The sequence below is a fragment of the Sciurus vulgaris genome (genome assembly GCF_902686455.1).
Source record: "Sciurus vulgaris genome assembly, chromosome: 3".
Classification (NCBI taxonomy): Eukaryota; Metazoa; Chordata; class Mammalia; order Rodentia; family Sciuridae; genus Sciurus; species Sciurus vulgaris.
Genome location: NC_136463.1, coordinates 7,145,272 through 7,166,851, shown reverse-complemented (window position 1 = coordinate 7,166,851; position 21,580 = coordinate 7,145,272). Strand labels below are relative to the sequence as shown.

Sequence of the window (21,580 nt, the reverse complement as noted above, 5' to 3'; positions counted from 1 at the left end):
CTCCCTATGAGGTTGGCCAACTGTAGGGTGGTCTAAGGTGACTCCCCCTCCCCGTGTCTGCACCCCCCCCCTTGCATAAGCTCCTCTTCTGTCACGTGGGCTGGCCTGGTGACTTGTTCTGAACAAAGGAACATGGCAGAAGTAATGCAACGTCTCTTCTGAGATTACTTTTAGCCTTCTCCCCTGCTGGCTTGAGTGATAAGGAGCTGAGGGAAGCCTCAGCTAACAAGTGACAAGGACCCAAAATCAGAGCCACCAGCCACAGAAGTGAACTTGGAAGTAAATCCTTCCCCCATCAAGACTTGAGATCAGACCCTAGCCCTGGTGAATACCCTGATTGCAGCCTGCAAAAGGTCCCAAAGCAGGGGATTCAGCAGAGGCTTCCCCACAGAGGCCTGGTCCCCATGCTCTGTGAGATGATAAATGTGTGTCTCAAGCTGTGAAATTTCAGGCAGATTTGCTGAACAGCCACAGGTAGCTAGCACTGTTCCAGTCCCAGATCCTGCTGAACTCTGCAGACTAGGTAAGTCCTAGATCCTGGGGCAACCCAGCCTGGATTCAAATCCCAGGTCTTCCAGCTGGCGCCTGTGTGACCTCGGGCAAGTTACTTAGCACCCACTCTCACCAGGGGTGTAAGAATATTACCTACCGCCCAGGGTCACTCTGAGGTTTAAATTAGATCACATATATGGGAGGCTTAGAGCAAAGATAATATTTATTGTATTTATTACTAGCCATTATGTCACACAAATATTGATGACATTTACTCGGGAAAACCACCATGGCTTAAGTTTCCACCTGCATCAGCACATCATCAGCCTGGAAGATCCAGGTCTGGTCCCACATCTTCAAAGGCCGCCTTCTCTCTGCCCAGCATCCTGACCACCCCCACTCTTGGCACACCAGGAGAGGAGAGACACACACGTTGACTCATTCCACAGCTTGCAAACCGTCAGGATCAACTCCCCCTGATTGTTAAGGGGAATTCAATGCCGAATCATGACAATGAACTCCCATTTTGGACGGTCAGACATAGAGCCATCCTCGGCAAGAATAGCCAGCGCAGCTGAGGCCTTCGCTCTGCTGCTTGCAGGGCTCAACGCTGGGCTCTGCCTCAACCTGGAGGGCTCCAGGCTCGACCTGGCCACAGACTCCCCAGTGTCCAAGCAGAGGACCTTTTCAGGGTGGCTGCTGGCTGGTCTAGGAGATGGCCAGTTGTAAACGTCTGCTGTGGAGTTGGAATAGAGCCCCCTGGAGCTGCCACCACAGTCCTGAGCACACTTGGGTGACTCTCAAAAGAGTTCTTACAGCCCTCAGGTCTCTGTGGGCGGTGATGAATTGCACTGGAATGTTGCTGGGAGGTAGGGGGCCCGGACAGGGTTGTACCCCCTTCTCTCCAAGGGCCTGAGGACCTCTGCCACAGTTTCTGTACCTTGGGGATTTTTCCAGTTTGCATGGGGAAGTGTGTTCCAGCATAGAGCCAGGTCACCTGCAAAGGAACTGCACCTGGTGGAATGCCTGCCGACCAACCTGGGGACTGGAGAGAAGGTGCGCTCTGTGCGTGGCCGCGTGAGCAGGGAGAAAGCATTCTGGCAGCAAGGGTCTGAGCACAATTTATGTCCTGGGCCATGGAGAGCCTGTCACTGGCTTCCGCTGATAGAGTTTGACCCTCATTTTCTTTTGTAAATTGCCTGTGGGTATGCAGAGGCCTCTGAGGATTGGTATCACCCATGTTCCCTCCTGGGCCTCCCCTGAGACTCGAGCGATGTCTTTGTTCTCTGTCCCTCAAGGTGATGCTAGGCAATGAACGACGCTGGAGTACCTGCTGCCTCCGCGGGCCGGGCCGGGAGCGCGGGTGAGAGGATGTGCGTGTTATGGCTAATGAGCATCCGCAGACATCCTCGGCAAGGCAGGATCAAATAATCGCTGTCAGAGCTGTGCTTCTGATTAGCTTTCTACTCCCAAAGCTAATTGTCCAATTTAATAGGCATCTGCTATTTTTCATAAATGTGTTTGAACTTGTGAGTAATTTTTTTTTTTTTTTCCAGCAGAAAGTCAAAATACAAATATCCAGCCTGGCCCCTCTCGATCCAACAACCACCAGCTGGAAAGGCAGGCTGAGCAGAAGCAGGATGGACGAACTCGAACTCACCAGTTAGCCCTCTTGTGAGGGTTTGGGGGGTTGACTTTCCCTTAATGAATGTGCCGAAGCAGGTGTGAGCCAGGAACATCGTGCGCTGCACAGGTACCGAATTTCTCTTCCTAAAATCCAGGGCATCCGGGAGAGCCAGCAGGTAAGCAGCGGGGAGATCTCACACCTGTGTGGGGCCCGAATCAGATCCCACGGTGAGTGCACAGCCTCCAGGAGGTCGAGTTCTTGGTGGTGGGGGTCTCGGCAGGTTTTCTGCCGTGTTCAGAGGGAAATGGGGGCAGCGGGTTTGGACTCCATGACCTCTCGCTCCGCACAGCCTTCACACTGTGCTTCCGCAGCCAGGCTGCCAGAGAGCCAACATCAGCCTCGCAAGACAGCCTCCACCCTCCCCATCCCACCCTCCCTGCCATGGCCGGAAGTACTACGCTAGCAGGTGGTGCTCAGGAGGCAGGTGCGCAGGTTAGCATAGCACAAATGAGGCTCCAGAGCAATCAGCTCTGAAGTCTAGAAGTCTCCACTGCCCCATCATGAAGTCTCTAATTCCTGCCAGGCTTCCATGGGGCTCTGCCCCAACATCATCCTCGTTCCTGCTCTCCAATCTAAGGTGACAGAGCAGTCACCCTCAGGGATTTTGCTGATGGCCACACCAAGGACAAAGAGAACCAGGGTGGGTCTCATATTGGCAATTAAATGGCCAGGCTAGAGGTGACAAAATTCATTGGTTAAAAGGGGTCACTTAGCTTCATCCAGTCCCAAGGCCAGTTGAGGCCATTCTGCCATCTGCAAGGAGTCTGGAAGAAGCAGAATATTGGACAAAACGGCATTGTGACTATCACCAGAGTAGTGGAAGTTGCCCTAAGAGACTGGTGAAAGCAACAAGGAGACAGACTTGATTCTGTTATGGAAGCATCTTTCAGAAGTTGGGCCCTCCCTAGACGCTGAACCTGCTGGGCCTTCATCTTGGGCTTCCCAGCCTCCAGCATGATGAGTAATAAATTTTGTTGTTTATCGGTTACCCTGGGATTATGGCAGCCTGAACAGACTAAGACAGGGGGGTTAAGCAAAGGACTTGCCCAGACCAACTGTTGAGCCCAGTTGTGGGTCCCTTATACCACCCAACATGTCACCAAGACAGAGAAGTGAGAAGATGGGGTGAGTGGTAAGAGTCCAGGCCAGCAGGGAGCCTCCCTGCCTACTCTCAGGAGGACAGTGAGCCAAGACACAGACATTTGCAAAAGGAACCAATTATGGCCCACACCTACCAGACAGTTGCTATGGCCCAGACTTGGTTTTTGGCCAACTGAATTTCCACGTGTTCACATGGTGTCTCTGAGAACAGGTATCATGATCCTGTGTGAGAACAAGGAAGCTGAAATTCAGACAGGCCAAGAAACCCCCTGAAGGCCATTTGACTCCTCAGTGGCAGAGCTGGGTCCAAGCCCACACTGAGTCCCAGAGCCAGTCCTCCTTTGACCATGGATCATTCCCCCTGACCTGCCCTCTAGACTCCTTGTTGCCTCCCTCCCACACATCTCAGACCTGAAAATCCACTCCCAGCCGACCACCTTCCCAACACAAAAAGAAAGATGGCGGACCCTTTGCACAGCCCTGTCATGGCGATAGGAATCACCCACAGCCCTGGTCCCTCTCATGACCTCGTCCCTTTGAAGAAAGGCCTCCTGGTCCGGCCACCGCCCACTTGCAGTGTACCACAAAATCCCGTCTCCTGTTTAATTTAAAGATATTTATGTCACACTTTGAAATGTCAAACGTTTTCATTAAATCGTCTCACACTTGGACTGACAAAGGGACATGGGGATCCTTGGGAGGGAGACGCTTTAATCTCAATCAATTAGGAATCGAGTAGTTCTCGCAGTGTGGCGATAAGAGAACACTTTAATTTTAGAGCTAATTAAATATCAACAATTGGAATGCAGCAACAGACACTTAACCTGCAGTAACCCATTATTTATTAGGAATATAATGCGTCGACTCTGGATATGAAGTGAGTTGTAGTCATTTCGATATCAGCTGTCACAGACCAGCAGCTCCCTTTGTTTCGCTCCGGCACCGTTGTCTCCCAGACCCCGCAGGGACGGTTCCGGCACCCGAGCTTGCTCGACACCAGATTAATTAAGCTGGAGCCCCGCTCAGGGCTGGCGGCACAAGGCACAGGGGCCCTAGGCAAATCAGCTCTGGACCCAGGGAGCGCGGCAGAGGCGGCTAATGAGCGGGCCCAGGTCCCCACGAGCCACCAAGGACGAGTCTGGGTCTGGAAATGGACCCAGTTAGGGTGTGTTGGGCTGCAAGTAACAGAGAAAGGGGGAGAAAAGAGGAAAACCCCACTTTTAATAGTGAAGCTAAAGTTCACTTAAGTTACAGATGCAGAGAAATAAAATCAAGATCTGTAAAACTAATAAAAAAAAAAAAAACATTCACATATAAGAACACCTGGGGCAAGTGGGGGTGCAGAAATGGGCGCTTCAGAGGCTTGATGCTGCGGAGCCCCCTAGGTGGCCGCTGCTGTCCTATCACACAGGGTGGTGTCATGCAAAGAGGAGGATGTTTCTTTCTGTTCTTCTCCCCGCCCCCCCATTCCATTCCTCTGGGATTAACTTAGATTTACTGAGCAGCTGCCGAGGCTGCACGGAGAGTCCCCGCACACGGTCACTGGTGTCCCCTGGTGTTAGCTCCACAGCAGGTCTTGTCCAGGCCTCGCTCAGCCTCCCACCACGTCCTCATCCAGGATGGGGCCCTGCCTTCAGCCACCCGGATCCTCACCTCCTCTGGTCTGTGTCATTTTTGGTCTTCCCTTCTTGGTCACCCTGCTAGTTGGAGAAGTGCCACCACGTACTTTGTAGAAGGTACTGCCTTTTGGGCTTGCCCGACATTTTCCCATGGTCAGGCTGGTGTTATGGGGTGCAAATTAAGAACAGACCGATCACCACTGAGAAGTCCAAATCTGAGAGTCTTTATTAAGCCGGCCGGCTGACTGTCTCACACAATGCCCCCAAAAAATGGCTATTGGGAGAACAGCCCCGACCACAGGGTTGTAGGGGTTCTTATGCCAAAAATCACATCAATCATAAGTGTCTGTTGCTATGATTCGAAATTACACATTAACATCATGAGATCATCGACGGAGGGGGAAGTGGGTCAAAATGACCCTTACCTAGGTACAAACTAAAGAATGGTTGCTAACATCCACACAATCACGGTTCACATGGTACATTGTTTAGGAGCAACAGGAATCAAAAGAGAGCAATTCTTCACTACATAGGAGTTGCCATTGTATATTATTAAACATGTCACACCAAGTAACTGATGATGGGCACAGAGGCGGGGTGTTCCCATGGGAGAAGCTCATTTCCTACATAACACGGAGTCTCAGAGCAAAATGGAGTCTGTTTAGTCATTTCCCTTAGAGTCTGGCCTGTGACATTCTCATGGAGCCAGACCTGTCAGCCCCTCACACTGGGGTCAGGGTTTGGGGGACACCACAGAGGGGAAGCGCCCTTCTTATCGCATCACACGGGAGATGTGAGAGACACAGGACTTACCGCTGGTGACGTCAGCCTTGGTCCCCTGGCACAGTTCCCAGGTTTCTCCACTGTGAAGCTGCCCTCCCTTGCTCTCTGCCCCGTCCCTGCATCTCCTTATTAGTGAGGACGGTGTTCCCCACAGCCTCTGGCTCCAGCCCGGGTTCCCCTATCCTGCCTTAACCAAGCACCTGCAAAGAGAATCAAATGGGCACAAATCCACACCCTGGGGCCTTGGGTGAATGGGTGGTCGCCAAGCCCACCTCACTGCATCAAGACGGCTCTGCTACGAGAGGAACGGAATGGTGGCTGGGCTGGGAGGAGGGTCGATAGCAAGCTGGCAGCCGTGTAGCAGGGCCTCAGGTGCACCGTGTCCCTGTCCCAACCCTCCAGGCCCTCAGGCTTGCTACTGTACAGTGTGGGAACACATGAAGGGAAGTGACCGGCACCAGAGGACATAAGCAAGACACAGGATCCCTCTAGGGTGACCCCGCACTGCATCACAGAACCAGTGCAGACTCCAGAGCCACCCGGGTGAGTCTGGATCCTAGACCTGTCCCTACCAGCGACGTGACCTTGGGGAAGTCCATTAGTGCTTCCTGTGCCTCAACATCCACATCTACAAAATGGGGATAAATATGCCACCGGCCCAGTAGGTCCTGGAAGGCTGAGCCCGTGGACTGCAGCCTGGTAGGCCTCAGCTGCGATTCTGTTCACGCCGAGCTCGACCTGGTGTTGTTAGGAATATAAACACGTGTATGGGAGGGCCGGGGAGGGAAGGAAGCGCCAGCCGTCTCTTGGTGGAGAGGCCCGTGGGGCCCACACACCAGGAAGCTCCAAGCTGCTGGAATCTGCTTTTTCGGAAGCTGGGCTGGTGGGAATCCCTTTTATTAATTGGTATCTCTCTCACACACACACTGCCCCTTCTTCTGCATGTCTGAATTATTTCATAATAAAAACAAGACTCCATCAGGCTGCTCAGGTCCCTGCCTTGAGGGGCCCGGTGGAGCTCGGTGGGTTGGAGCCAGGCTGGATCTCCGGTCGGCGCTAGGGGGGAAACCTTTCCTGATGGTGCGGAGTAGCTCCTGTGTGCTGTGGTGAACAGGGGCTGGGCCTGGAGTCAGGCCCACCTGGGTCCCACGCCGTCACCTTCCAGCTGCATGAGCTCCATCAGGTCACCTTTTCTGATCGCACTCTTCAGCAGGGAAATCAGAATTTAGGCTCTTCCTCCTCCTCCTCCTCAGGGTCTGGGGAAGGATCTAGAAACAAGTATGATGAAAATGCTTTTCCGTAGATTGCTATGATCATACACGGTGGGCAATGGGCTGGAGGACTGGCTTTCAGATCACCACTTTAGACCTTCCCAGAGTCCCTAGCTCACCAGGGACCACCCTGTCCCCTAATGGCCCTCTCGGCTCTCATATCTGGCTCTGCCAGTATCCAAGCCTATTTCTTCCCAGTCCTCAGCCCTTGCTCCTGGCGCGCTGGAGGGGGCTCGTCAGTTCTCTCTTCCTGAAGTGAAATGTGTAATTCCCCTCTCTACTCCACTGCACCAGTCTGCTTTCTATGACTGTGACAAGAAACCTTAAGACAGACAACTTAGAAAGAAGAAAGGTTTACTTTGGCTCATGGTTTTGGAGATTTCTGTCCAAATGGCAGGAGGGGGGTCTGTTCACCTCATGGCAGCCAGGAAATAGAGATAGAAGAAAGGGGCCAGGAGCCCAATGTCCCCTTCAAGGGCAGGTCCCTAATGACCTAACTTCATTCCCCTAGACCCCACCTCCTGGAAGTTCCACACCTCCCAATAGCGCCACCCACTGGTGGTCAAGTCTTTAACCTATGAACCTTTGGGGGACACTTGCAAACCATAGCAGCCGCAGGCTGTCAGAGAAGAGGATGATAATTCCTTCCGAGCATGATCTGCTGGACTCCTGGTCCTCTCCGGAAATTCTAAGGCTGTGAAGGGGTAGGGAAAATGGGAACACGGGGCTCAGCCCTCACTTGGTGTGGGACTTTGGACATGTCCCATCTGCTCATGGAGGGTTCCGGCCAGGCCTCGCACCAGATCCTGTGAACAGTGCATGAAGCCTGGGATGTGGAGGACCTGAAGAGCCTGCCACCCTGCAATCGCTGCCTGCCAGGCAGGCGGCCAGCCGCAACCGGGGCTTCCAAAAGAGCAGTGAACATGGTTTGCACTTAAAAAGAGTTCTTGGTCATTTTTTTTTTCCTTTCACGCTCTTTCCCATTGATTTTTTAAAAGGAAATTTAACTGTGGTCATTGGTTGATTTCATCTCGGCGTCTGCGTCAGGGGTTTGCTGGAAGCCATGGGATCCGGACCCAGACCTTGATCTGTGATCTGCCGCACTAGAAACGGTGACGGGGAGAAGGGAGCAGAGAAAGGGGAGCCGTCTACTCCGAGAATTCCAGGAAGAGGAAAGTCTGGGGTCCGAACGGAGGTTGCCATGTCTGCTGATCCTCTCAGCAATGCCCGAGCCTGCCCTCCCTGCCGAGTCCTCGGCCTCGCTGAGGAACCCCGGGGCACCTGGGCTGCCCCTCTGCAAGGGAAAGCAGGCGGGCGTGTGGAGAGGCCTAGAGAGGGCCGGAGACCACCTGTCTCCCGCATTGGGAACACCGACTAAATAGGGCCAAGAGGTTCCTTTTTAAGACCAGCTTGGAGGGAAGGTGAGTGAGGAGCGTGCAGGGAGGACTGTGCTGCACGTTCCCCGCCATGCTGGAGAGACGCCATGGTGACCTGGCTTCGATACTCTGGGTGCAGGAGAAGGTCACAGCAGCACTTACGGGCCTAGGGTTAGCTTGCCTGGCCCTGAACCTCTCCGAGTTCACCTAGAATTTTGGCCTCAAAGCCAGCTGTTACTGGGTAAGGTGTGCTACCCGCAGGAATCAGACGAGAGAGGCCCCAGCTGGGAATGGGGCTCCGGACAAGCCCCGAACCCTCAACAACCTCTCCAGAACCAAATGACTTATTGTGTTGCTCCTGCCCAAGACAGACAGACTGCCGGGTGCAAGAGTCCAGGGGACCTCTTACCTCGCCTCCCTCGGCTTTGAGGTCCTCATCCAAGAGGGAATATCCATAGTGCCCACCTCACAGGTGGAAAGACCACATGGCTTGTGCTCCAAACAGAGGCAGCTTGAGATCGATTCCTAACCATGCCAGGAAACAGGCATCATCAGAAATCGTCCCGGGAAAGCCTGGTGTGTGGCCACCTTCCAAATGGGGATGTAGTGATCGGGTCAATGAACAATGTAGATAAGATCCCGGAATAAGCTCTGCCTGTGTATGCACAGCTGGCTGCTACATCTGTCCCCACCTCCAGCATCACCGTCTTGCTCTCTCCTGGGCCATTCCTACCAGCACACAAATGCACAGAGAGCTTCACCTTTAAGAAGAAAAGCCAATCAATTCCTGGGCCACTGCCCCCTCTGGCTAGTACCACATCTCTTCCACCATTTCGCTCCTCCAGGGGCTTCCTCTTCACTCTGCAGCAGCCAGAGTCCTCCCTTGGCCCCCAGCCCCATGTGACCTGTTCCTTGCTGACTACTGCACTTCCTCTCCCATGGCCCCCCATAACTCACTCTGCTCTAGCACACTGATCAGCAGACACACTGGGCTCTTCCCTACCTTTTGGCCTTTGCATGAGCTGTTCCCTCTGCCTGGCACGCCTTTCCCTCCATTTTCAGACTCCTCCCTCCTTGCTCCACCCAGGTGTCTGCTCTGGCCCCTTCCTCCCTGGCTTCTTCATAATGCTTCCGCATCCTGATCTTAGAGGTGCATTCTCTGGACCCCGCGAGAAGCTGAGTCTCCCCCTCGAAGTTGTTTCAGAGCCAAGGAGCTGTCGCCTGCTCCTGTGCCCGGAGCAGCGCCTGACACGCAGCAGGTGCCCAGTCGACTCTCCTGGATGAGTGAAGCAGGAGCTAATGCCACGGCCTTCGCGACGCAGTGCACACCAGGAGCACCAGCCGGTGCAGCGGTCGGCTGAGGAGCACGCCCCCGCGTGTGAGGGACTTGAGTGGCTCCCCGCGCCCCTCCGCCCGCCCTGCTGAGACCGCGTGAGAGGGCAGGTGCTCTCCACCTGCGGGCTCAGCCACAGCTCGCACCTCCTGGGTTTCAAGCCCCTCCCATGCAATCGCCAGAGGAGCAGGAACGGACAAAAGCCCCGCCCACGTCTCCATGGGGACAAAAGCCCCGCCCACACCTCCCCTGGGACCAGAGCCGCCGCACACGCCCCCCTCAGGCTGGGTTGAGCTGGGCAGGAATTCCAGAAGCCAATTCCAGCCCCGAGGAGCCCACTGTTCCAAAGGAGGAATGTCTGAGAATAAAGAGAACCTGCCAGCTTCACCCGCAGGCCTGCTCAGAGCCGCCTTCCAGGCTGGCCCAGGTGGCTGGACCTCTCCAGCCTCCAGGGCCGGGAGGTTGAAGCCTGGCTCTTGGACCTTCATGAACACTTCTGCCTGCCCGGCTTGTACCAGGTGTTGATCTGGACCAGGGGTCTGGTTTACCTTCTGCCCTCCCCGCTAGGTGCCGTCTGAGCTCCCCTTTGGGGCAGAACTTCCAAAATCAAGCTGGACGGGACGCCAGCTCTGCCTCTCTGATTTTGTAACTTTGAACAGACCCACAAACATTTCCTATCAAGGGCTGGAGAAGAAACATCTGAGGCGTCTGGGGACCACCTACTCTGTCACAGCTACCCCACTCTACCCTGTAGCGGGAAAGCAGCATAGACATAACGTAAACTAGCCGTGGGGCTGTGCGCCAATAAAACTGCACTTACACACACAGGAGGCAGGCCAGACTTGCTGACCTCTGGTTTAACCTGAGACTCAGTCTCCTCATCTGTAAAATAGAGACAGGGATGATACCTTAGCAGGATCTCTGAGAGGCGATACAAAGGTATTTAAAACAGCACAACAGCTGGGGTCAGAAACTCGGGAGGCTGAGGCAAGAGAGTCACAAATTCAAGGCCAGCCTTGGCAACTTAGGGAGGCCCTGAGCAACTCAGCAAGACCCTGTCTCGAGGTAAAAAAAAATTTTAAAAAAGGGCTGGAATATGGCTCGGTGGTTAAGCACCTTTGGGTTCAACCTCTGGTACCAAAAAGTGCACAGTAAATGTGGGGTTCTGTTTTGTTTTATTTATAGCAACCCTCCACTCAGAGAAGCCCCCCAGGGCTGCCGGCAGCCCCAGGGGTGGTGGCTTTGTGGCTGAGCACCTGGGCTTTGTGGCTGGGGCTGCAGGGGGTGGGGCTGCTTCCTCTGCTATTGTGCTTCTCACTGGGCAGTGGCCCGGGTATGGGAGCCTGGCTGGCCGGGCCTCTCAGAGGAGCCAGGACGCCACTGTGCTGGGCAAAACAGCGGTGCCCGCCTGGCATGCAGCCCCCCTCACCCCATCTGGGTGCTCGTGCTCGATCCCTCCTCAGCAGCCTGCCTTGCTTTTCTTTCTTTTCTTCCCCCGCCCCACATCTGCTTAACAACTTGCCTCCTGGCAACCCCACGGGTCCCTGCGCTTCTCCTTCTGTCCCTAATAGGGTAGCTGCTCTGCCTTTAATAAAAGCCGCCAACAGGGAAGCTCATGCAACTGAACAACGCCCTCATTAAGAGGCAGCAGACTCCTGGGCCCGAGTGGCGGCCTCAGCTCCCTCCCTGCCCGCCCCGCCTTCTGCACTGAGGTGGCCACGCTGGGCCTTGGTGGTGGCCTGGGCCCTTCAGGGCACAGGGAGGGGCTCTCAGCTTCTCTCTGGAGCGGTCCCGGTCCTGTTACCTTCTCCGCCTTCTCCGACGTCACTTCCACCTCAGGGAGCTCCAGGCGAGCTGGGAGAACACAGAAGGGAGGTGACCCACCCGGTGTCATGGCACCTCTTCCCGTTCATTCCGGCGAGGGCTGAGGTTTTGGCCTGTGCAGGTGAGCACTGTGCTTTCCATGATCGGCCACTGACTCCAGAGAAGTCAGCTTCCCACTAAGGAAAGGGGTCCTAAACCCTAAGTCCCTTCCATCACCCACCCCCGACCCCAGACCCTGAGGTTCCAGCATGAGTGCCTGAGACTCCTGCTGGGTCTCCAGTGACTGGCGGCTGGGGGCTCCCTCCTGTCACCACCTGTACCACCATCTCCCCATCCCAAAGTAACTGTGTCCACTTATTCTACCAAGGGCTCCCTGCCCACTTATTCCACGGAGAGCTCCCTGCCCCTGGCGGTGATTCTTGCTCAGTACCAGGTGGCTGTGAGGGCTTTGCAGTTGCAGAGATCAGAAGCAGTCCTCCTGAAGGCTGTCTGCAGTTCTGAGCCTTTCACTCCAGGCCAGGGGAGATTTACTCCTTCTTTTGTTTAAGCAAACATCTTAATGGGCCTCCTGGCCCCTGGGCACGTATAGGTGGGAGAAGATTGAGACAAAGAAAGGTTGACTTGCTCGGCATCTTAAAAAGGAAATGTGACTTCTCCAGGCAGCCCAGGATGGGGACAGGGACACTGGAAAGGGGGACTTGTTGGAGGATGGCAGGGAAAGAGAACAGACTGGAGACGGCTCTGGGGGCTGGACACTGGCCAAAGGGCCCAGAAGAAACGCCCCAGACCACAGAGCTCCCACTGCCTCCAAAGAGCCCCTGGAAATGCCAGCCAGGGGCCGGATGTCCTACCTAATTAGAACGAAGGTCCTGCCAGACCCCCTTCCCGAGGCTTCCTGAGCAAATGCCACTTGGTAACAAGACCTTCATTCTTTGTCCCCAGATCATCCAGTGAAGTGCTTCAGGCCGCAAAGCCGTGGCCAGCCGTGGCCTGGTGCTGTGTAGTTCCAGTGAAACCCTTGGCTTCGAGGGCCCAGGCCTCTGCACTGTGACGGCGCCACAGGGTCTAGCCATCTTACTTAGGAGGACCCTAAGCCTGGAGAGAGGAGTGCTGCTGTCCAGGTGGCCCTCTTGGGAGGGGCTGTCTCTCCCTCTCTCTCCACCTCTCCATCCCGCTCTCTCTGAGATGCCTGCTGGGGCCATTTGACCTCTGGGGAGCCCAGCGAGGATCCAGCTTTCGGGGGGTCTCTTCTGTCAGCACAGATCTTCATTTCTGCTGTTCCTGGGTGATACTCTTCCTCGGGGAAGAAGCTGGGAGCCGCCCCTCGCTCACTGCTCCAGAAATGTCCGTGTCGAATTAGTAGAAAAATATGTTTTATTCAAAGCCAGCTTTAAAGGAATATAGAAGAAACTTTTCCTTTCAAAAATTCCATCTTTGGAGACTCTGAGAGTCAGGAAGTCTTTTAAGAGTCTCAGAGTGAGACAAAAGGCAGAACAGGTACACATGCAGATGGAGCAGCCAGGGGAGGGGCCCGTCTGTGTCCCCAGCTTCCCGGGGCTCAGCAGGCTGGGGGCTGGGTAGCAGGCCTGTCAGACTCCAAAACTCTCAGCATGAGGAAGTTGCTGTCAATGTCAGTCCGTTTCACCCCCACCCCAATGTCCACATCCCCCCAACCTGTCCCTGAGGCCTGACCACAGTTAGGGAAATCGCAGGCCTTGGCTGTTTGGAGAAAGACCCTCTCTCTGTCCCACCAGGGCTCGCAGAAGAGCAAGTGAGGTAAAGGTGCTCGCTCATGTCTTACCCAGGCTCAGAAAAACATGCCCAGCTCCAAGTGTGGGGCTCCAGCAGGCCAACCAGGAGAACGGGGGCAACCACGTTCACTCTGGCTTTCCCAGCCCCCATCCCTGTCAGCTCCGGTCCTTTCTCTCTGGAAGCACAGGGAGAGGTTTTCTCTGAAGTCCCCTTGTCCACGGGGAAATCTTTCTCCCAAGAGATTCAAGTGTTAGGAAATCTCATAAACCAGGAACAACCGGCCTCCTGAGAACAGACTGAAAATCAGACCCCTTCCCTAAAGGCAGAGCGACTGCCCAGACCCGTGTCTGCTCTTCGGGCCATTCATTTCCCCCATATAATCATTTACTTCCCCTCTACCCTTGCCTGCAGCCCCCACTTCCCTTTCCCCTATAAAGAGGATATTTAAACCTCAACCACCTGGCCCCTCTCTGAGTTTCAAAATATATACACGAGTCCCGTGCGCATGTGCGTGTTAATAGATTGGTACGCATCTTCTCCCGTTAATCTGTCTTTGGTTTGTCTTTGGTTTCAGCAAAGCTTCAGAAGGCAGGGGAACGCCCCCTGCCCCTGCACTCTCTCCAGGGAGACTCCCACCCACCGGGAAAGCCCGCTGCAGCTCCAGCCCTGGCGCTTGAGAAACATCTTTGTTCCATCAGAGAAAGACAAAGGCACCCCGAGGCCGCAGGAGATCCAGGCAGGCTTTGCTCTCCTCTCATCTGAGTGCAGGTTCTCATGAAAGGACCCCTGGAGACCAGCAGCTGGGTGCTTGTGTTATTTTGGATCATACCTGGGTGCTTTTACCAAGAAACCTAATTCGCTGGGTGGATAAGACGTGCCAAGGAGTAGAGAGAGATCAAGAAAGAGTGTCACCATGGGCCACCAAATCTCAATCGTGGAGAATGTGCTTTGGGACTGTCCCCCAAGAGGTGGGAGCGCTGACACCCTTATCCTCTGATTTAGGTCCCACCTCAGCTGCTGGGGGATTGAATTCCCTGGTGCTCCAGGCTGTCCTGCACAGGGGTGGTACAGACACCGACTGCATTGGGAAAGACTGGACACACAAAGCAGAGAGACCTGGAGCTTGAGGCAGGAGGTGGTCAGCAGGTAGCGTCAAGGTGGCTTAGGATAGCAAAATCATGTTCCGGAATCTCCCACCCTAATAGCCCCAGAGCTGATCCAGAAAGGACTTTAGTCTCCTAGCACTGCTGGTAGGGCTGTGCTACAGTCTGATCATGTCCCTAAAAGGTTCATGTGTTGGGAGCTTGGTCCCCAGTGTGACCATGTTGAGAGGTAGTGGAATATCTAAGAGGTGGGGCCTCGTTGGAAGTAACTAGATCATTGAGGGTCCTGCCCCAGGGAAGGAATTGTTAGCGCTTTCTTAAAACGGTTGTTATAAATGAATGAGCCTGGTCCCTGAATCATTGTCTGGTTTTTTGTCTCACCATGTGATCTTTCCCTCTTGTGTGTATTCCTGACAGAGTGAGATCATCTGCTATGAGGTCGTCTCCAGAGCCAAGCAGATACTGGCTCCATGCCCTTAAAACTCAGAAGTGTGAGCTAAATAAACTTCTTTTCTTTAAAAAGTACCTGGCCTCAGGTATTTCATTACAGTAAGAGAAAACTGACTAATAGACAGTGCAAAGAAGTCTAGACAGAATGTTCTCATTGGATGCTTGTCTGCATATTCCTAAGGTTCCCACCTTCCAACTATTGTATTTAAACAAAGAGACACAGTAAATGCCTAGAGAATGAGTTAAGACCCATAACTTTGGGTTTTTAATGAGGTTGTCTGTCTAAGAAGCAGAGATGTGATGAATTTAGAAAAATTTGGGATGCATGTGACAAAGAGTTTATAGCCATAATATATAAACACCTGCCATATTAAGTAAGAAAGCAATCACAAGCTGATAGGGAAAATAGTCAATTATATAAACAGGCAATTCACCAAAAAAAGACATGCAGATTGCTGATAAATATCTATAACTATTTCAATCTCTCTCATAATAAAAATAATTTAGAGCAAGGTATCACTTGTTTCCCCAACAAACTAGCATAAAGTGTATGATATTGGGGCCAGCCAGGGTTGGTGCAGATGTGGAGGGACGGTCATCCTCATGCCATCCTCTATTTTTGGAGAATAGTTGGCCAACATAAGTCAAAAATGAAAGCAAGCAAGACTGGGGAGTTGCCCCCCTCCAGGGATGAAGGGCTTCTCTGGAGCCACCTCACACAACCTCACTGACAGAAGGAACAACCAGGCTATCGTGCGACCAAGACTGCTAAATTATGCGGACCTCTCTCCCCTGCTCCAATCCTTCATTCAAACCCAAAGCTCCTGTCTGCACCCCAAAGGCAGGACTGAGACGCTGGACCTGACTCTGCTTCTCAGAAGAGTCACGCTGGTCAAAGTTCTTGCTTTTCATCATGACCTTTTCTGCGTGGCTTTGGGAGCAAGGGGCCACATCTGGTTTGTGGGGCCTCTGGACTCAAGTCCCTGGAGGGGGGGTGTCTCTGACAAATCATTTACACAATTTGATGAAAACCAACAACATTTAAAATACTCAGGATAAGTTGAATTTCAGAGTACCCTAGCAACTCTCAGTGCCTAACTGTTTTACTGGATCTCCATAGAATAGCTGTGGGCCCTTCTTACAGTTGGGCGTCAGAGACGAAATGTGACCTCCCAGGTTATACATCTTCTAGGGCCCAGCCTGGCTTGCTTCAGGCTGCTGTCTGGAGTGGCTTTGACATGCAGATAAGGGAGCTGTAGCAGTTAGCAGTTGCTGCGTACCATGCATCCCAAATCTTAGTGGCTTAACACAATAACCAATTATTATTTCTGCTGAATCTGCTGGTTCCTTGGGCTGGGCCCAACCAGTCTTGGCTGGTCTGACCTGGGCTTGCTAAGGCACCTGTGATCAGCTGGTCAATGATTGGTCCACGATGACCCAAACTCTGACCATTGGTCTCTCCTTTGTGTGCCTCTCACATCCCTCTAGGAAACAGCTTGGGTGTGTCCCCGCTGTGGAAGCACGTGTGCACAGGGCCCAAGCAAGAGGAAATACACAGCACTTTTGCAAACTCTGCTTGAGTCAAGGTTGCCACTGTCCTTTTGTCCACAGCAAGTCACATGACTAAGGCGAGGCTCTTGGGGTATGTAAGAGGTCATTACCAAAGGACCTGTACACAGGAGGCCATTCACAGGCCATTAAGTCAACCAGTCTACCATAGAAACCATCTTGGGACCCTCAGCAATCAGGGGTGGCTGGAGGCTCCTGCTTCCTGAGGCCTTGGAAGCCTGCTGTGGAGAGTCTGTTCCTGGTCACTGCAGCCTCCTCTGCGCGGACTCCCCTGGGGATACAGAAGTCCAGCCTCTCTGCTCCAGGAATGGTGACCATAAAGCAGGAGCAGCCTCTCCAGCAGGGCTTGGCTGGGCATTAGCCATGGGCCATCGGCCAGCCTTCTGACCTCACCTGGAGACCCAGGGAGCCCCGGGTTGAAAGGATGGGGAAGAGGGTAGAGAGGAGGCAGAGCTAAATACAACACCCAACTGCCCCCATAGGTTGCGTGGGAGTCCTCCTGGCACCGTGGAACAGCAGCTGCTGGGCCTCCCCTGCTTTCCATCTTGCACACCCCCAGCCGCCCGGGCTCTGCCTGGCGAGTGTACCGCGCCAGGGATGGATTGGGCAGAAACTTCCGTTTTTTAACTCTCCCCCAGGGAGCTGCAAGTCCACTTCCTGCTGACACTGGAGCCTGAGTGTTCCTGGAGTCCAGTTCTGGTGCTGTCTCCCCACTGTTCCAGCTCTGTCCTGAGTTCCCTGGGGTCCCTCCACACACCTCGGCTCCTGGCCCAGAGGGGACCGTGGTGGGCAGTGACAGATCCTGCCAATTCTGATTCCGCTCTCAGGAAGTACCGTCCCTCGCTTCTCGTTCACCCTCCCCTCATCACACAGACAGCGGAGGCCCTGGGAAGGAGGATGGCTGCCCACCGGGAGTGCCCAAAGCTGGCTGGGGCCTGGGAGAAGGAGCTGGCACTCAATAAGCCCCCATATCTATTGGGAGTCAGGTCGCACCCCTAGAGCTGCAGGTGCTGAAAAGAGAGCAGAGAACGGCCCCCCCGGGGGCTGGGGGCCACCGCCGCTCCTGCCAGGCTCTAAAGGGGGCCTGCGGGTGAGTAATGAGCTTCGGGAAGCTGGAGCCTCGTATGCCTCCTGTGGAAGTGGAAATAGGCACAAGCGTGCCAGAGGGCGACTGGGAATCAGGAACAAAAGCATCAGTGAGCATGCCCTTTGGTCCGGCAGCTCGGCTCATGAGAGGCTTCCCAGGCAAATAAGCGTGTTCAGAGATGCACATCAAGGAGGCGGATCAGGGCATTATAGCTATAGCAGAGAAACAACCTAAAAGCAACCTAATAGACGCTCAGATACCTCCGTGGAGTGAAGCAGCACGCCGCCATTGCCGTGCACGCAGTAGAAGAATATCTGTGCAAACGCAGAAGACCCCAGACCACCATCAAGAAGTAACTGCGAATACATTGGCATGTGTAACTCTGACCACAAATGAAATAATAACGTGCTGTGTATGGCCTTCCTCATTCCCTTTGCCTGACAGGTCTAGGGAAGTTTAGGGTACAAAAGATCACCTGGGCAACTCCAGAGGGGAGGCTGGGAGAGCTAGAACCCTGTTGGACCCAAAAGGATCCAGGGTCACACAGACCTCTAGCAAAGAGCTTAAGAGCTGAGCGTCATGGAGGCAGACAGACAAATGTGGACAATAATTTAGAAGGATTTCCATTTGAACAAACAGCTTTGATAGTGAGAGGGTGGGACGCTTGGTGTGGGGCCTGTGAGCGTGGGGGCAGGTCCTCTCCTCAGCGCTGGATGGCTGCCTGGGCTTCCTGGCAAGGTCAAGCTTCCCCACCTTCATCTCTGTCCCTGGCTGCAGATACCACTGGAAAGTCCCTCCACCGTTACCTGCCCGCTGGGCCTCCCAGGTAGTCCAAGGGCTGTGATGGAGCAGAGACCTAGAGACCCTCTCCGGGAAGGCAGGGTCTGTTGGGGCAACTGCGGGTTCCCTGCAGAAGGACGAGGCGAGTCCAAGGGGACAGTGAGACCACACGTTCTAAGCACCAGTGTGAACCGCCATGACAGCGAAGGATGTTTCTGAAGACCCAGCTGGCCCTGGAAGGTTGAGGGCAGTTTCAACCCTGGCAGGTAGGAGAAGAGAGGCCGGGCAGCAGTGGGACTCAGAGGTGGCGTGTCACTCAACTCCACAGGCAGCCTGGAACTCGGGTTCTGCAGGGCCAGGTGTGCTGCCCGAGTCTCCTGAGCACCTCGGAAGAGCCAGGGCAGGTGAGGACAGGCAGGAGACCCCTCCCAGCTCCGCTCGGATGGGGTGTCTGGATGGCAGCCGTGGCGTGCGGAGTGTGCAGAAGAGTCTGCACTCGCTCTGCTCATCTGCATGTGTAAATGCGTGTGTGTATATATATTGCTTATTAGTGTCAGCGGAATTTGCATTTTAAGTGGATTGGTTTGTTGGGCATGTTCTTTAAAGCCCTGGACTTGAAGGGAATTTTCCAACTTTAATGTCGCTGCTCCTTGTGCAATAAACAATTGGGTTCTTTCCGAGAGGCTGACAAGAAGTGAATGGATGCTTGTGGGGGAAGGACGGACACTGGCTGGGTGTCCGCACCGCAGTGACCAGTGACCTTGGGCAGGCAGCAGCTTCCCCGGGGCCCAGTTCCTGGTCTGTATCATCTCCCTTCCTCACCTCAGGACTGGCTTGGAATCACAGGGAAGATCATTGTCACAGCAGGGGGGAAAGTGTTCAGACTGAAGCCATCAACATCATTATCATTCCCACCATGCCGGGATCAGCTGTGGGCTCCTTCTCTGCCGCCAGCCAGTGACTGGCATGTCCTTGACTCTGCCTCACCCAGACACAGAACGGCGTGTCTCTCAACCTCCCGGGCCCCCGCCGCAGGTCAGGGACCCTTCTGGATTTCTGTAGAGAGGCGAGGCAGGGAGGTGGCAAGGAAGATCCCTTGAGAACTGAAAAGCTCACATCAGCCATCTCTGTCTGCAGCCTCCGGCCTCAGGCCCTCCTCTGCCCTGGGCACCCACCCCGCCGTCGCTGCTCTCGGCCGAGGCCGGCTTCCCTCCGGAAACTGTGCTCCTGCACCTCTACCTGCTGAGCTCACTCTGCTCTGTCGGACACCCGTGTCTACTTACCAGCCCCCCAGTGTGTCTGCCCATCCCAGGGTCTCCTAGGAGTCACAGTCTCCTTCCAGGGAAGGTAGGGGGACTCCAGGCCTCGCCTCGCCTCCCTTCCAACACTGCAGGTCACGGCAGAGGGTCAGCTTGTTCCCCAGCCCCCAGCCCACTCGGCCCATCCAAACCCCGTGGATCCCAGGACCAGCAATCTGGCCTCTTGGACATCCTGAGGGGCTATTGCCAGAGTCACACAGAGAACCTTTGAAGGAATGATAGAGACAACAAGGTGCAGTCAGCCAGGCTAATCCCAGCCCTGTGCGTCCCCAGAGATCAAAGAATGGGGCACCAAGAGCATCTAGGAGGTGGGAGGGGACAGAGGCAGGGGACTGCTCCGCCACCAGTCCAGCTGAAGGGTGCAGCTGATGGGGAGAGAAAGAAGGCACATCCCCCAAGCTGGAGAATTCCCCAGAGCAGATGCCCGCACCCTGCAGGGTAGGACATGGCTCCCTGCTGCGGGCCGCACGGCTGCTTTCCTCCAGGGCCTGGTATGGAAAGGAGAAAGAAAGGAAAGATGGATATTGATGGATATTCCAGGGGGGAACCCAGCAAGGCACCCAAAGGCACCCCTGGTGTGGTGCGGTGAGAAGGGCTTTACCTGTGGCCCTCCTCCCCAGTCTACCGTGAGAAAAAGCCCCAGCAAACCCAAGGGAGGAACATCCCCCAACAACTGACCGGCGTCCTCACAACGGTCACAGTCATCTGATACCAGAAAAGTCTGTGTGGTAACCAGGTGGCCTTCAGGAGACACGAACAACAGGACGGGGTGTCCTGGCTGGGATGCTGAACCCAGAAAAGAGCCCGGGAGGACTGAGGAAATCCGGGTAAAGGGTGGACCTCAGTCAATAATAGTGTGCTCTGGTCAGTGCGTCGACTGTGACGCGGGTACCTGGCCGATTACGATGGCGATAGTGGAGGAAGTGGTGTGAGTTATCAGTGACACAAACTGATACAAACCTGGAAAACGGTTGTGACCTACAGCTCAGGTCTTGGAGAGGGACTGACATGGTCGCTAGGTCCGTACCGCTCTTAAACCAAGCGGGCTGCTGTGATTTGGGTTTTGTGGGCATCGCTAGATCTGCGTGGGCATCACCAGGCTGCCAGATGCTAAACAGCACCTTTAAGAAGACTGGCAGCGAATCCAGCTGGCCCGCAGGAGACTGACCTGGGCCCGTGAAATGCTATCTCTGAGGGTAACTAGTCGGATGGCCCCACCAGGGCTTCCCACCCCACCCGACCCCAGGTGAGCAAAAGCACCCTTCCTGGGCCCCTTGGTGCCTCCAGCCCTGGTGTGACCCTGGGGCAATTCACTTGTTGCCATGAAGCTTCAGTAGCCCCATCAATCAAACCAGCATAAGACGGGATTGTCCTGCAGGTTGGTACGGCTCCTTTAAGCAGAGGATATATTTTATTCTAATTGTGGAGGCGATGACCTTACTCAGGAGCCACAGGAATGGAAGTTTCCATTTGCCCCCGGCTGGATCTGTTTGTCTCCAACCACCACTGCATCCTGAGCCAACTGAAGAGAATTGTCTCATAGTAGATGCTCAACAAAGCAATGGTCATTTGGGGTCATTTGGTGGTGATTCCTGTTCTGGATATCATTCCCACCGGTTCCCCCGGCACATTGCACCCTCAACCACACCACACCAGATTCACATACAATGCACGCTGCACACGTGGATGAGCGCGAGAGTCTCTGGAGGCAACCCTCAGGGCCCACTCCATCTCTGACGTAAGGGAAGCGAGCAAACTCCTCCAGCTGCTGCCCTGAGACTCCCGGCGCTGGGGGCTGGGCTGATGGAGACCAGGAAAGTCGTGTGGTGCGCGCAGCCCGGGTGCCACAGAACAGTGGCCTGCACGCTTCCCTTAAGGCTGTCCCGTGAACCCGATGCTCGGCGCGACCTTCCTTTGGAAACCACCAAAATTCTTGGAGGAAAAGACAGAAAGACCTCATTTGGAATGCGTAGATCGTACAAGAGCAAGGAATCTATGGAGCCCCCAGAGTGAAAGCAGAAAGTTCCAGAGAAT

The 21,580-nt window shown here is 54.5% G+C and overlaps 1 long non-coding RNA gene across 1 annotated transcript; it reads right to left on the bottom strand.

The window, feature by feature from the left end:
• Nucleotides 1–5,637: 5,637 nt before the first annotated feature.
• Nucleotides 5,638–9,081, bottom strand: LOC306656756. Its single transcript, XR_013762634.1, has 3 exons — nucleotides 8,739–9,081; nucleotides 6,118–6,950; nucleotides 5,638–6,087 (listed from the first exon to the last, which is right to left on the bottom strand). It is a non-coding gene; the product is annotated as an uncharacterized lncRNA (long non-coding RNA).
• Nucleotides 9,082–21,580: the final 12,499 nt, after the last annotated feature.